The 16,440-nt window shown below is 44.4% G+C and overlaps 3 long non-coding RNA genes across 3 annotated transcripts in view; 1 reads left to right on the top strand and 2 right to left on the bottom strand.

The window, feature by feature from the left end:
- LOC119129561 overlaps nt 1–3,062 on the bottom strand; it is a 6,785-nt gene extending 3,723 nt beyond the window's left edge. The window contains exons 1-2 of the long non-coding RNA XR_005099258.1: nt 2,898–3,062; nt 2,505–2,597 (exon numbers count right to left, since the gene is read on the bottom strand). This is a non-coding gene — a long non-coding RNA (uncharacterized LOC119129561). The remainder of the gene's footprint in view (nt 1–2,504; nt 2,598–2,897) is intronic.
- LOC119129554 overlaps nt 1–10,483 on the top strand; it is a 26,691-nt gene extending 16,208 nt beyond the window's left edge. The window contains exons 3-4 of the long non-coding RNA XR_005099251.1: nt 6,912–6,919; nt 10,473–10,483. This is a non-coding gene — a long non-coding RNA (uncharacterized LOC119129554). The remainder of the gene's footprint in view (nt 1–6,911; nt 6,920–10,472) is intronic.
- LOC119129567 overlaps nt 8,145–16,440 on the bottom strand; it is a 25,872-nt gene continuing 17,576 nt past the window's right edge. The window contains exons 3-4 of the long non-coding RNA XR_005099263.1: nt 8,775–8,789; nt 8,145–8,249 (exon numbers count right to left, since the gene is read on the bottom strand). This is a non-coding gene — a long non-coding RNA (uncharacterized LOC119129567). The remainder of the gene's footprint in view (nt 8,250–8,774; nt 8,790–16,440) is intronic.

The following is a 16,440-nucleotide window of genomic DNA, read 5'->3' as shown; positions in this document are numbered from 1 at the left end:
CAGTAAACAGTGACCACCAAGAAGGCATAAACCCTTTCAAAACTCAAATACTGTATGCAGAACACTGCTAATTTATATTCATCTTTCTTGTAATAATCTCTTGCAAGGAAATACAAATATACATAACTAAAAATGTGTTCACAAAAATAAATTAACTTAATTATAAATAAATAATATCTTGTTTACAAAATAAATTGATAACTTAATAATAAATAAAGATTTGCTCATAAAAAATAATCAACTTTACCTTTTTGGGATAAAAAAAGAAACTTTTTTTTCTCTTAAAATTGAATTGTTGCATTGAACATTTGATTTTGATTTGACAAGCATTGAACAGTCTTGAAGCTTGAATGAGTCTTTTGCACTCATACTACATTTTAGTGAGAAACATGGCCTTGTACCTCACTGAGGATCTTTGAGGCAGGGAGGCAACTGCTGTGATCAAGTTCTTCTCCAGGCTCAGTCTGTTTCTTTGCTTTGTTTGGATCACAGTCATTGCAGAGAAGGAGGTCTCACATAAATATGTAGAGGCAAAGGGCAGCAGCTGCTCCAAAGCTTTCTGTCCCAGCTCAGGGTGCTCCTGCCTCACACGCACCCAAAACTGTGTGAGAGTGGATGCGCCAAACTTCATCTGCAGGCCACGGTCAGATGCCACTTCCATCAGTTTTTCCTGGTGAGTGACAGGAAGCTTGCTTCTCTTTGCTTCAGACAAGAGAAATGGGTTTCTCACCCAATCCAGCTGTGCAGATTTCTCCTCCATGTCAGCAAAGTAGCAATGAAAGCACTTTATCAAGTTAGCCAAATGTCCCACTATGACTAACTTCACTGGAGCTGCCTCCACATCTTCATTGGAGAGAAAAGTATCCACCTGAGGAAAGCAGGTGAAATCCTCCTAACCACATGCCCTTTTCCACAGCTCTGTCTTCTTCAGGAAACCACCCACCTTGTCATACAGGTTCAGGATGCTGGTGTCCTTGCCCTGCAGATACACATTCAGTTCGTTCAGTTTGCTGAATATACGTATCTGCCAGATAGCAAAGCTTTGCAAGCCAGTCCGTGTTCTCGAACAAGGTGGCATGGGGAGATCCGTGCTCTGTCAGAAAGGTGTGCACTTCAGCTTGTAACTCCAACAGCCTGTTGAATATCTTCCCTCGAGAGAGCCAGCGCACTTCTGTATGCAGGAGGAGTTGCGTGTGTTCAGCTCCCATGTTTTCACAAAGGCGGCGGAACAAACGTGCATTAAGTGGCCTTGACTTGTGAAGTTGATCACTTTGATGCTGTCGTTCAAAACATCATGCAACACGGGGCTCATTTTCTTTGACGCTAACGCTTCCCTGTGACTCACACAGTGAGTCCACTTAATGTCGAGATTTTCCTTTTTAATCCGCGCAATGAGCCCTTTCGCACTGCCCGTCATTGATGCAGCCGCATCTGTACAGACGCTGCTGCAGGATTTCCAGTTGATACCATTTTCAGAGAAAAATGCGTTAACGACATTAAAAATGTCTTCTCCGGTTGTTCTCCCCTCCAGACTTTATCAGAAAAGTATGTGTTCACAAATGTCGTCAGTCTCAATGTATCTCACAAAAGCAACAAGCTGTGCATTTACACTGACATCTGTGGATTCATCCAGCTGGAGTGAAAAAGAGTCACCAAGTTTTCCCACAACTTGTTCGACAATGTCTGCACCCATTCTGTCTATTCTGCGGCAAACGGTGTCATTAGACAACGGCACAGTTTTTAATGTATCCGCAGATTTTTTGTTTAGCATAGTTTCGGCCAATACAACAGCAGCGGGGAACAGCAGCTCTTCAGCTATGGTGAACGTTTTTTGGGGTTTAGCTACGAGCAAAGAAACCGCATAAGAAGCCTTCAGGGCTTTGGCTGATGTAGTGGAGGCTTTTCGCATTGTGTCTTGTCAAACGCGCACTTTATTAAAGTGGCACCGGCTCCCCAGTAACGGGTTCAATAAGCCGGGGCGAAGGGACTCGTCCGTAGCTGACCACCCGAGTTAAATTAATTCTACCAGAATCAATCTAATTTCTATACGACGCCAACCCCTTTCAAGTCATCCGACGCGCGAGCCGAGTAACTCACTTCGAGGCGAATCGTCGAAATGACCGCGCCATAATGATGGCTCCCTTCGGTTGTTTGATGCTGGTATTACGTTACGGATATTTTTAGATGTCTTTGTTAAGACCTCAAGGATTCGTTAATTTACTAGAGCGCCCTCGCCCTAGCTGAGCTCAAGATAACTACTTCGAACCAGATCTGACAATTCCTGATGTTAAGGATTAAAGCTGTCTTCACTTTAAAAAGAATTGAACGGATTTAAAGAATGACTATGATAGGGAAATAGAGACCTTTTAAAGTTGTAATGCATATAAAACCATGCTCGACATAGTTAATACGAAATAATCGATAACCGAATTAAGGCTTAAGAAATTTAATGAATAAGCAAGAAAAAGAATTACAAGTCGAAAAAACTAAATAACAAGACTCACCCACACAGAACAAGAGAGGAGACTTAAGGTCTAAAATCCTATTTGGTTGAACAAGTCGAGTGACCGGCTCTCCTTTGTTCCAAAATCCGAATTCTGTTTAAAAAAGAGGAAAGGTCTGGCCGTGAGGAGCCTAGCCAAAAAAGTAAAATTGGCGACTTCTCCTTTCTGCCCGGGGCGGCTGTCTCCTCTGCCTTCCTCGAAGCTTAAAATTTGACAAAGTCCAATTCGAAGACTCTGGAAATTCATCTTAGTAGATTTTGGTTCAATCTCAAAAAGAATGCAAAGTCCATCTTTGTTCTTTTACTCCGGGCAGCGTCACGGCCATCACCCTGACTAGGAAGAAGCGCGCCCGCTCTGTGTCCGGGCAACATATTTATAGGCTTCTGGCATTACCTCATCGGAATTACCTCACCGGCACGTGAGGTGGCCTTTCTGGAAGTTTCTGGAAGCTTCGAGAATGTTCCTTAGCTGATCCCTGTCCAGGCCAGCTGGAAACTACTGGTTGTCTTAGCAACCTTGCTTCAAGCAGCAATCACCGGAAACAGATGTTTCCTGTTTTGCTCGTTCTTTCTTTTAGCATTAGCCCTTAATATCTCCTCTTCAACTTAATACATTCAGGTATGGATGGAACACCAATGTTAAATACAGGTTGGACAAAACATTGCAACATGAATCACATATATCTTGTCTAATAAAAATCAATCTCAACACATAATAGTACTTAACACAATAATGGGTTCCTCCAACTTAAACACATATATTGATATTGCTCAAGCTGTTACATCTTAAAATTATGGCATAGCAAACTCTTATTCCAAAATTGTGCGTTGCTACGTGTTTGAACAGGTCGTGTCCTCCCAATTGCTAACAATTAAATTTATTAGATTTGTTAATTTCCATCAGGTCACCCCTATGTCAAGCTTTAACACCATCTCCTGGTGAAATTTTGAACTACGACATGTTTTGGGATAGCCAATGTGCCTGGGCCAAATTCAATACCTAATTTTACACCATCTCGTACCACCATGCCACTTGACAGTCTTGGGATGACTTGGTCAGAAAGTTTCCTCCTAAAGAACTCCGGTGGCTTACCAACATGGCATCCGTGTTTTGTGGTGAGATGCTGCTGGAGATGTGCCGGCTTCATGCTAGCGTTGGCTAATTTCTCACCGCAAAAAAAGCACAGTGCTTTGGGTGGGTTACAACTTGTGGACGTAAATCCCATCAAACAATAGTTCGATGGGATTACCGATGTACTGTCGGTACTTCATCGGCTCTGGTTTTGCCTTCATTTTTACTTGTTTCTCCGTGTTTTCAACACCAGCATCGCTGCTACGCTTTAGCCACATCTCCATGTTACAGTGCTTCATCAAGGCAACCGCAGGTGACTGCTATTGGTTTGTGGAGAGTCCGTTTATTAAGGATTAAAATTGAATACTGAATGTAAAACATACATTTGTATTTCATCAAACTTTTTATAACTAATTCTCAAGACAATCAGGCTTACTGTTTTTTTTGTTTTTGTTTTTTAATACCGGTATATATTTTTGTAAAATCTCACGTACCCCCTGGAGTACCTCCACGTACCCCCAGGGGTACGCGTACCCCCATTTGAGAACCACTGGTATAGCGGAACCGTTACGCGCAGTTAGTTATGTAATATGTGCCGTCTACTAGTGTTGTGTGACATCAGAAGTTGAGCGTTGACTTACGTGCTGTATTTCTGTCTGTTGCAGAACCACACACCACACACACCCCACGAACCACACACACCCTTCACACGCTTCACACAAGAATCACACACACAAGAATCACATTCACATACCCAAACACTCACCCATGTACACTACACGCACTTGCTCACACATCCTTACGACCAAACATGTGCCTATACTAGGGGTGTCCAAACTACGGCCCGCGGGCCAACTGCGGCCCGCGGTCCAGTTTTTATTGGCCCGCAGCAAATTCTGAAAACATAATTGAATGTGGCCCGCACAACAGCTTGAGCACTTCTCAGTTTCCACACTAGATGGAGCCCGCCACACAAAGCGCTTGACGTCCGATTATCCGAATCAGGGTTGTCTTATATTCGGGCCAATACGGTAATTAAATGCCGAAATCAAGACAATGTAAAAAGTGTTAATTTAGAATATAGTCACACATTTTTGCATTTGTTACATCAGCAAAGTTTTGTGATGAAATTCATCCATCCATTATCTGTCCCGCTTGTCCCCACAGGGGTCATAGGTGTTCTGGAGCCTATCTTAGCAGTCATCGGGCAGTAACCCTGAACTGGTTACCAGCCAATCACAGGGCAGACAGAGACAAACAACAATTGGCACTCGCACCAGGGCCGGTTCTAGGAATGCACATAAGAGGGGGCAGTCAGAAATGTGAAGGGGGCATGTTCTTTTTTTTTTTTTTTTTTTTACACATTTTTAACACTGTTAGTGTTTTCTTCACGGCAGTTGTTAGCTGTGTGTCCAGATCTCAACCTGGAGAAGTGGATTGCACTCTGTCAGGCCTCTGCACTAAGACCTGTCCAGCTTGGGTGTCCCACCTGAAGATTAAAGCTTCTGCTGGTATTGCTCTTAGGGTCACTGAGGCACGCAAACCCCCTGACCACAATAAGGTGGCAATCTCTCGGGGGGGGGGGGGGGGGGGGGAACATATAATATGAATGTTATATTAACTATTATTTGAGTTGTCGTTAATCATTAGTTATATCACGGGTCATTACGACGAGTTTGGTGGAGTTTTTACTGCTTCTTCCAACTCCTACCGTGCTGACTGCAACTTGACACTCTCTGGCTGCGTCTTGCCTCATTTGCATACTCACAGTGATTGGATGTTTACGGAGGGTCGCGGAGTCCTGACAGCAGGCTGTGTGAGGGAGGACACACACTGCACCGACATGAGAGAAGAGAGGGGGCTGATTAACGTGTGTTTCTATCAGCGGATTTTTCACTTCTAAAAGTTTGATTCGAGGGGGCAGGACATCTGTTTGAGGGGGCAACGCCCCCTCTTGCCCCTGCATAGAGCCGGCACTGACTCGCACTCACATGTATGGGCAATTTGGAGTGCTCAATCGACCTACAAAGCATGTTTTTGGGATGTGGGAGGAAACCGGAGTTTCCAGAGAAAACCCACGCAGGCACGGGGAGAACATGCAAACTTCACACAGGGAGGGCCGGAGGTGTAATCAAACCCGTAACCTCTGAACTGTGAGGCAGACGTGCTGACCAGTGCGCCACCATGCCACCCCGAAAAAAACCAAATCAAATTAAAAATAAAAACTAAAGATGCGTGCCGCCCTGTGATGATATCATCGTTAATAAATGAGTTTTCCGACTGTGTGAGTGGTCTTTGAATGCACCTCGGGTCTGCTGCAGAACGCAACCGAGAAGAAAAGAAAAGAAACCTAGGTTCTGAAAATGGAAATTTACAAACACAAAATTGTCAGTCGGCTCGTGGCTCGGCCAAGGGGCTCGACCCGGACTGCGTCACAATGCCCGGATATCAACTTGCTGAAAAGCTTAGCAGCCCCATGCTTCCAGCGAGGAGGCCGACCCTTCAGATGAGTGTGGCTCTTTAAAGCATCTCCTTTTCAGATAGGCGGCAGAGATGGTACCCACTACGTGGACTTCAGGAGAAATGTGTCAAATGAACCCTTATAAATTTCAATTAACTATATAACCACATATGAACAACTCAGCTTACATAAAGCGTCTCGGCACGCGTCGTGTTTGCGTATGTTGGTGACTGGTCAAACGAAATGGACAGACGTGATAGGTCACTTCAGATGCAAATAGGCTGCTCGTTTCTCTTAAATCAGCCACGGAGAGGTTAATTGTCAGGTTTAAACACTATCAGACATTAATTTACACACTGAAACAAAGAGGAGAAGACAACCAGTATTCGTTTTACTCGCGAGGAGAATTACAGAAAGGCTCAGTTACAATCTCCGATAATTCTGAGTTCTTACTCTGCGTTCTCCTTTTTTAATGTTTTAGGTTGCCCTGGTTACAAAGGCGTTGCTACATTAAAGGCAGGGGAGATTGTGGCTATAGCAACGCTGATTAGCTAACGAATGTTACGTGGTGCGAGGCCTTGGCCGATTCGTGACTCCAGCAGTGCAGAGTCTGTCCTGTTTCTCTTCAGCCGGTTGGCAGCCGGTTGGCTGACTCGTCCTTGATTAGATATCTTGAAGCGTGTTGAGTGCCGTTTTGCTGTGGAACAATGCAACTTGACTTTCTTGCTAAGTTTCACACAATACTAATATTGAGTAAATATGGGATAACATATATGCAACTACTTCAACAGTAGTACTCCTGCCTGAAAGTCTGTGCTGAGCAACTGGCACCCATCTTTGCACGGATCTTCAACCGTTCCCTAGAGCTGTGTGAGATTCCCTCGTGCTTCAAGAGCTCCACCATGGTACCGGTGGCCAAGAAGCCCGCCATCACAGGTTTGAATGATTACAGACCTGTCGCCCTGACATCTGTGGTCATGAAATCCTTTGAGAGGTTGGTGTCAAACCACCTGAAGGACATTACGGGCCCCTTGCTCGACCCCCTGCAGTTTGCCTACCGGGCAAACAGGTCGGTGGATGATACGGTCAACATGGGACTGCACTACATCCTGCAACACCTAGACAACCCAGGGACGTAGGCCAGGGTCCTGTTTGTGGACTTCAGCTCGGCGTTCAACACTATCGCTCCTGACATCCTCCACCAGAAGCTCATCCAGCTCGCGGTGCCTGCCTCCACCTGTCAGTGGATCACCAGCTTCCTGACCAACAGGAGACAGCGTGTGAGGCTGGGGCCCAGCAGAGGCTGTACTTTCTGAGACAGCTCAGGATGTTCAACTTGCTACAGGAGCTTCTGAAGACCTTCTGTACTGCCATCATCCAATCTATCCTCTGCACCTCCATTTCTGTCTGCTTTGGATCGACCACCAAACAAGACAAGCATAGACTGCAACGGACAATCAGGACTGCAGAAAAGATAACCTCCCACCTAACCAAGAGATGTACCTGTCCAGGACCAGGAAACGTGCAAGTAAAATCTCTACAGACCCTTCTCACCCAGGTCACAGTCTGTTTGAACCACTCCCCTCCGGACGGCGTTACAGACCGCTGTACGCCAAAACCAGCAGACACAGACACAGCTTCTTTCCCCAGGCTGTCGCTCTGATGAACTCACACCACTCATAGAGTCTCAGAGTCATTACTATGCAATAACATTCTGCTCTCGATGCTTAACCTTTGGATTGTCCATATTAATGTGTACTATGTGTCCTCTCTGTATCCATTGCTGCCTGGTCATCCTGGAAGAGGGATCCTCCCATCTGTGGTCTCTTCTCAAGGTTTCTCATTTCCCCTAGTAGGAGTTTTGAGTTTTTCCTTGCCCTCCTGGGAGTTTAAGATCAGGGGATGTTTGAGAATAATTGTCAATTTTTGCACATGTTGTCCTGAATGTTGTTAGCTACCTAAACGTTGTACAGAGATGTACCGGAGTCAAATTCCTTGTTTGGCATGCTCAAACTTGGCAAATAAAGATTGATTCTGATTCTGATATAATCTGCCACATTTGAATCATCTTTAGTTTCCCACTTGGTTTTAAAGTATGGTAATCTATATTGTCGCCCAAACAATTTTTCACATGGGGTTAAACCCACACTACTTGTAATGTTTATGTACAGTTTGACCAGGTCTAAACATTTTGTCCATGGTCCTCCAGTTTCCTCCATTCACACTTTCTACTAATCCTGCACTTCGGCGATGATGTGGACAGTGATTTTTAATTCTTTATGGAACATTGTACTTATTCTCCTTATTACTTTATTTACAAAGTGTCCCCCATTATCATTATAAATTATCTCTGAAATCCCATATCTCTGTATTATTTCTTTACATAACGTTTTGGCCACCGTTAAGGCATTCAGTGTTTTTGTTGAAGCCAATTCAATCCATTTTGAGAATGCATCTATTATGACCAGGCAGTATGACCCTGCGGATTGTTTTTAGCGCATGTTAAACATGCTCAACAATTTTTTTTTTTAATACGAATCAAATCTGTATGCTGTATAAAGCTCACTGAACTGCCATACCATCCCTCCTGTTGAGCCATGTGACAAAACCATGGCTCAATATTGCTGCCCATTTGTATAGGTTCTTCGGTAGGATAGGTCTGCCTTCTGGTGATTTATAGATATCATTCTCCACTTATGCCTCTCATTTTGTTCATAATTGAATTTCAGTCTTTGGACTTTGTCGTTGCACATCTTTTAAAATTGTGTCAGTGATTTAATCTGCTTCTTGTGTGTATAGAATTTGAAGTGTCTTTTGCGGTTCTGTCTGCAAACTTGTTTCCTCTTGACACCTTATCAGTCTCGTGTGTTTGCACTGCACACGTGCATATAGCTACTTTTTGTGGCAATTGGATCGCTTCCCCAACTAGTTTAACAAGTAAATGGATGGCCTTCCCGGATGGGTAGCGACTCATCTAGCAAATAATTGGACATTTTCACTTTCTTGTAGTTTCTTTAGTCACTTTTCAATCATTTTCTGATCATTTACAGCAAAAATCTTAGAAATTTGAATAAAAATCAAAATGTATTGTCGAGTTACATGATGGATAGGGTGGTAAAAGATGGTGTGTGAGTGTGTATTGGATTTGGCCCACACGAATTGGCTAAGATGAAATTCCAAATTTCAAAGCTTGACATGGAAGACCTGAAGAAGGGGGCCTGAGTAGGGGTTACTTAAAAGTTAGTTATTCAAAATCAACTATTGTTAAAATTGGTAAAGGGGAATTTGTTGGTTGAACCAGTAAACCTCCATTCCCATTCCAAATTTCACTAGAAGATGGTGCCAAAGTCAGATTGACCTAACATAGTAAATTAATAGTTTAAAAAGTCATCAATTAGATGAAGACTTGTTCTGAAGCACATCAACACACAATTTTGGATTATGTTATATTATTTTGTTTTGCGACAATATACTTTGAAACTGCTTGAATATTTTAATTTGCTAACTAGGGAAGCCCATGCTCATCGTTAGGTAATGAGAATGAGACAAGTTAATCACAGAGTAAGCTGCAATATACTTTATTTTATTTTGTTTTGCAATATTGTATAGTTAGTAGCAACTTGAGCAGCATCATAGCACTGATGTTTCATTTACACATGAATGTATTAAGAGTTGAGTAAGGACAAGGGGCTGACAGTGATACCGTGGGTGGAAGACTGCAATCCCACGCTTGAGCTTGACCTAGAGGTCACCAGCTTGTCAAAATACGTTTTGAAGATGCTTGAGTGTTTTAACCTGCTTGTTCTGCCCCGAAACTTGTCTGTTTGACTGTATTATATTGGTTTATATTGCGTTTGATAGATACACTTTTATTTTGAAGGCGATGTCTAGCAGGAAGTCGGCCGTCGGCCATTTTGTTTTAATCACAACAAACCGTGTGCAGCTAGTGCTAGTCAAGTGTTCATCCATGGTCATCCTTGTTTCTGTTTGTGCCTTCGACATCATCGTCTGTAAGTTTCCATTTATACTTTAAAGCTCTATCATATTTTCGTATTATTTATGAGGAGTCTTTATTGTAAGTATGAATGTTTATGTCGTATTTTTTCTGTATCGCTTTTCAGTTTTACTCCATGTTTTGGGAGAACACTGCAATTAAAAAGGAGCTTTGGAAGCTATACCCTGACTCAGTGTCTACCTTAGCAGGAGTTAGGCTTACTGCTGAATTGGTGTTAGAAACACACACAAGGAGAGCAGGAAAGTAAAAAGACGATACGCAGCTGGCAACACAATACACAGCAGCAGACTACATGAACATGGACAACGAACAGAATAAAAATACTACAACAAAAGGCTTCAAGTCATCTCAAAGTGGATCGTCGGTCAGTCGTAAAAGCTCTAGCTCAACCAAATCATCAGTCAGCGCTGCTGCTGCAAAGGCAAGAGCCAAAGCAGAGGCTGCTCGTGCACGTGCAGCATTTGCAGAGCGTGAAATCAGTATCAACGTGAACAAAGCAAGACTAGAAGCCAGCCTCGATGCCTTGCAGTTGGAAAGAGAAGCTGCAGCTGCTAATGCTCAGGCAGAAGTTTTAGAGGCAGCAGCAGAGATAGAGGAGGAGGAGCTCCGTAGCAAAAGGAGCTTCCCTGTCGTGGAGCAAGACACACAAGAACGCGTAAGCGAATATGTTCGTTACCAAACTACACATTTTGACAAGCTCCCTGAACCTGTAGTCTTCTCAGAGACCGCAGAGCGATCTACTGAGCCTCACCTTAACGCGCCAACACCATATGTTCACAAAGAAGAAGAATATATTATGAAAGATTCTTGGCCAGCCCCACCTCAACTTCAACAGAGACCAACATCACTTCAGAGTTCTCAGGCAATACATGAATCTAAATCATCAGTCTAACCGCACACCCAAGAGAATTTCCAAGTCAAAAGCGAGACAGTCACTTACAACACCAATCCCACATCCAAGCTAACTTTCCCAAAGTACTCTGACACATCTCACATGTACCGAACCAGTCCAGAGTCTTCAGTTATGATGGACATGGCAAAGTACCTGGCACGCAAAGAACTTGTTTGCACGGGTCTATCAAACTTTGATGATCGTCCTGAATCGTACAGAGCATGGAAGTCCTCCTTCTTCAACACGATCAAAGATTTGGATCTGACAGCTAGTGAACAGTTGGATCTGCTTTCAAAATGGCTTGGAAAAGAATCATCTAAACACGTGAGACGTCTGAGAGCAGTTAACATTGGCAACCCAAATGCAGCTCTACAAACAGCTTGGGACAGACTTGATGAATGTTTTGGCGCTCCAGAAATCATTGAAAATGCGCTTTTCGCAAAGCTCGACAACTTTCCTAGAATCTCGAATAAGGACAGCCAAAAGTTAAGGGAACTTGGAGACCTTTTAAAAGAGTTATTGTCAGCAAAAGAAGATGGATACCTGTCAGGCTTGGCATTCTTGGACACTGCTCGTGGCATAAAACCAATTGTGGAAAAATTGCCATTCAACCTGCAAGAGAAATGGCTTTCTCAGGGATCAACGTACAAGCAAGATCATAAGGTCAGTTACCCGCCTTTTTCTTACTTCACCTCCTTTATCTGCTACCAAGCTAAAACAAGGAATGATCCCAGCTTTACCCTTTCTGGAAACAACCTAACATTTGAAAGAGCAATGCCACAACATAAAGCTCCTAGAACAGTGGTTTCAGTGCACAAGACGAAAGTTTCTACTGATGTTACACAAGATGAAACAGCTTCCGAAGAGGATGTGTCGAAGCAATGTCCAATCCATAAAAGGCCCCACCCTTTAAAGAAATGTCGGGGCTTCAGGCTAAAAACTCTCGCAGACAGAAAAGCATACTTAAAGGAACAAGGCATTTGTTTCAAATGTTGCTCATCATCCTCCCACCCAGCTCGTGATTGCAAAGCACACCTGAAATGTGACGAGTGTGACAGTGAAAATCATATAACGGCTCTTCACCCTGGTCCACCACAATGGGCAGCTAGAGTCCCAAATTCCCCGAAGAATGATGGCGGGGAGTCAGAGTTGGAGGAGACCACCAAAACTCCAGTCGTAAGTTCTCTGTGCACCAAAGTGTGCGGCGATCATCTCAAAGCAAAGTCGTGCTCAAAGATCTGTCTCGTTAAAGTATATCCAGACAATCAACCAGAGAAAGCCGAAAAAATTTATGCCATGCTCGATGACCAGAGCAACAGATCTCTAGCTCGGTCACAGTTTCTTGACATCTTCAAAATCGAGACAGACGCATACCCTTACACCCTCAAAACATGTGCTGGCTTAGCCACAGTCTCTGGCAGGAAAGCAATCGGCTACCATATCGAAGCAGTTAATGGTGGTGTTAACTTGTCGCTGCCAGAACTCACAGAATGTGAGGATTTACCAGACAATCGTGATGAAATACCAACTCCAGAGGCTGCTCTCCACCACCCCCATCTAAAAAGTATTGCCAACGAAATCCCAGCCTTGGACGACAATGCCCAGATCCTTCTTCTGCTGGGTAGGGACATTCTTCGCATTCATAAAGTGAGGCAGCCGATTAATGGTCCTGAAGATACTCCTTTTGCGCAAAGACTTGATCTTGGATGGGTGCTGGTGGGTGACGTGTGTTTGGGAAAAGTCCACAAGCCTATCATTCACAGCTACAAAACAAATGTACTAGAAGATGGAAGACCTTCGCTGTTCAGGCCATGCATGAGCCACATCAATCTCAAGCAAGCGACCAGTCCCAGTTTCGTCAATGGTCTTTCTCACAGTTCACCAGATGACTCGCTTGGCCTTACAGTTTTTGCAAGGACTGACAATGACGACAAGCGAGCCTTCTCCATCGAAGATGAACAGTTCATCAAAATAATGAATGATCAAGTTTTCCAGGATGAGTGTAACAGCTGGGTGGCACCTCTCCCTTTCAAGACACCCAGACCTCCCTTATCAAACAACCGAGAGCAAGCCATGACCCGCCTTTCATCTCTGAAACGCACTCTGCACCTTTATGCAAAAAATCTTTGACAACAACCATGCTGAACCAGCACCTCCGCTACAAAAAGGAAGAGAATGTTGGTACTTACCAATGTTCGGAGTCTACCATCCCAGAAAACCTGGACAAATCAGAGTCGTGTTTGATTCTAGTGCACAATCCAATGGCCTCTCACTCAACAATGTCCTGCTCACCGGCCAGACCTGAACAACAGTCTCATTGGAGTTCTCATTCGCTTCAGGAGGGAGAAAATAGCTGTTACGGCAGACATCCAACAGATGTTCCATTGTTTTGTCGTAAGAGAGGACCACCGAGATTACTTGCGCTTCCTCTGGTTCCGAGAGAACGACCCCAGCAAAGACATTGTTGAATACCGGATGAGGGTACATGTATTTGGCAATAGCCCTTCCCCAGCTGTGGCCACCTATTGTCTCAGAAGAGCAGCCCAGCAAGGAGAACAGCAGTACGGGTCAGACACCAGACACTTTGTGGAGCGAGATTTTTATGTTGACGATGGCCTGGTCTCAACACCCACCGAAGAGGAAGCAATTGCTCTGCTGCAAAAGACTCAAGCTTCTCTGTCGGAGTCAAACTTGAGACTCCACAAGATCACGTCTAACAGTGTTAGAGTCCTGACAGCATTTCCAGCAGGGGATCATGCTAAAGACATTAAAGATCTCTATCTCGGAACAGAAACGGCGCCCACACAAAGAAGTCTTGGTTTGAGCTGGGAAATCAAAATAGACACTTTCACCTTCCAAGTGTCAGTCAATGACAAGCCATTCACACGTCGTGGGATTCTTTCTACAATAAACAGTCTTTTCGACCCGCTTGGCTTTGTTGCTCCTGTGACCATTCAAGGAAAGTCACTATTGAGAGAGCTTACTCTTGAAGGAACTGAATGGGACGTTCTTCTTCCCCAAGACAAACTTAAAGCGTGGGAAACGTGGAGAGATTCTCTACAGGAATTGCAACATCTTCACATTCCTCGTGCTTATACCACCACTTCTCCTTCCAAGGCAAAGCAAAAGGAGATCTGCATCTTCTCTGATGCCTCTACAAAAGCTATTGGTGCTGTCGCATACCTCAGAACAACTAACGAGGATGGCCAGATCCACGTGGGTTTCATCTTTGGAAAAGCCAAACTTTCTCCTCCCAGCGAACCCACCATTCCCAGACTGGAACTTTGTGCGGCAGTGCTAGCTGTAGAAATGGCTGAACTCATCGTTCAAGAGATTGATCTTCCACTTGACGCAGTCACCTTTTATTGTGACAGTAAAGTGGTGCTGGGATATATACATAATCAGTCAAAACGTTTCTATGTGTATGTCCACAACAGAGTTCAAAGGATCCGGCAATCCACAGACCCAAAGCAATGGCGGTACGTGCCCACGGAACACAACCCAGCTGACCATGCCTCCAGATCGGTTCAAACTTCCATCCTCACACAAACCAACTGGTTCACAGGTCCAGCCTTTCTATACAAACCACAAGCAGCCACTGAGCATCAACAGTCATTTGAAATCATCGATCCAGACTCAGATGTGGAGATCCGACTACAAGTAACAAGTTGCATGACGGGCCAAAGAGACAAGCGCTTGGATCCAGAGAGATTTGAAAGATTCTCATCTTGGAAGTCCTTGCAAAGAGCGGTGGCAACTCTTCTCCATGTAACTCGTTCTTTTAAGTCAACAAACGGGGATGTCACTGTATGTTCTGGATGGCATCAGTGTTCAAAGCCTCACAGTGTCGATGAGTTGTCAAAGTCATCTGAAGTCATCCTTCGTGCTGTACAAAGAGCCTGCTTTTCTGAAGAATATGACTCCCTCTCCAAGGGGCAAGACGTTAACAAGAAAAGTTCATTGTCAAAACTAAATCCTGTTATAGGCCCAGATGGCTTGTTGAGAATTGGAGGGAGACTGAAGCTGGCAGATCTCAGCGATTCTGAAAAACATCCAATCATTCTGCCAGGTAAACATCATGTGTCCACATTGCTCATAAGACATCATCACGAACGGGTTGAACACCAAGGCCGAAGTTTCACAGAGGGCGCTGTACGAGCCGCTGGCATTTGGTTGATTGGTGGTAAGAGACGCATAAGCAGTATTTTACATGGATGTGTCACCTGTCTTAAACTTCGTGGAAGAAGAGAGAGGCAGAAAATGTCGGACCTTCCCCAAGAACGGTTGAGCACTTCACCTCCCTTTACATACACTGGTGTGGATGTCTTCGGTCCCTGGTTTGTGACAGCAAGGCGCACAAGAGGAGGCTTAGCTCAAAGTAAACGATGGGCTGTTCTGTTCACATGCTTGAGTACCCGCGCCGTCCATATAGAGGTGATTGAGTCCATGGATACTTCCTCTTTCATCAACTCCCTGAGAAGGTTCTTTGCAATCCGTGGCCCTTCTCAACAGCTACACTCAGACCGTGGAACCAACTTCATTGGTGCTTGTAAAGAGCTGGAGTTTGAGAAAGTTCTGAAGGAATCAGAGGTCCAAACATACACCAACAGTCAAGGTTGTTCATGGCATTTCAATCCACCACACTCCTCACACATGGGCGGTGCGTGGGAACGCATGATCGGAGTCGCAAGGAGGATTTTGGATTCAATGCTGATGCGTACTCACTCCTCAAGTTTGACCTATGAAGTCCTGTGCACTTTTATGGCAGAGGTGACAGCCATTATCAACTCCAGACCGCTTGTTTCTATTTCATCTGATCCAGATGCTCCTCAGATACTCACACCGGCAATGCTCCTTACTAACAAGCAAAGTATTCTACCTCCATCTGGGAAGTTCACCGGCAAAGACTTATTCAAGCAGCAGTGGCGCCAGGTACAAAGGTTGGCTGATCAATTCTGGAGTCGCTGGAAGCGCGAATACCTGCACACTCTGCAAGTTCGACACAAATGGCAGGAATCGAGACCTAACATTGTGGATGGGGATGTCGTTATGTTGAAGGACAGTAAAACGTGTCGTAACGACTGGCCCATGGCCCTTGTGACTAAGACCTTTCCTGGACGTGATGGAAGAGTTCGCAAGGTCGAGATGAGAGTTGTTAAAGATGGATCCGTGAAGAAGTTCTTTAGACCAGTTACAGAGATTATTCTGCTTCTGAAAAGGCAGGACTGAAACGTTTAACTGTAGGATGTTTTAGTTCAATGTGTGGCATCTTGTCAGATACCAGGCGGGGAGTGTTCTGCCCCGAAACTTGTCTGTTTGACTGTATTATATTGGTTTATATTGCGTTTGATAGATAGACTTTTATTTTGAAGGCGATGTCTAGCAGGAAGTCGGCCGTCGGCCATTTTGTTTTAATCACAACAAACCGTGTGCAGCTAGTGCTAGTCAAGTGTTCATCCATGGTCATCCTGTTTGTGCCTTCGACATCATCGTCTGT

This window comes from Syngnathus acus, chromosome 10, assembly GCF_901709675.1.
Source record: "Syngnathus acus chromosome 10, fSynAcu1.2, whole genome shotgun sequence".
Classification (NCBI taxonomy): Eukaryota; Metazoa; Chordata; class Actinopteri; order Syngnathiformes; family Syngnathidae; genus Syngnathus; species Syngnathus acus.
This window is presented reverse-complemented; position numbering and strand designations above follow the sequence as displayed.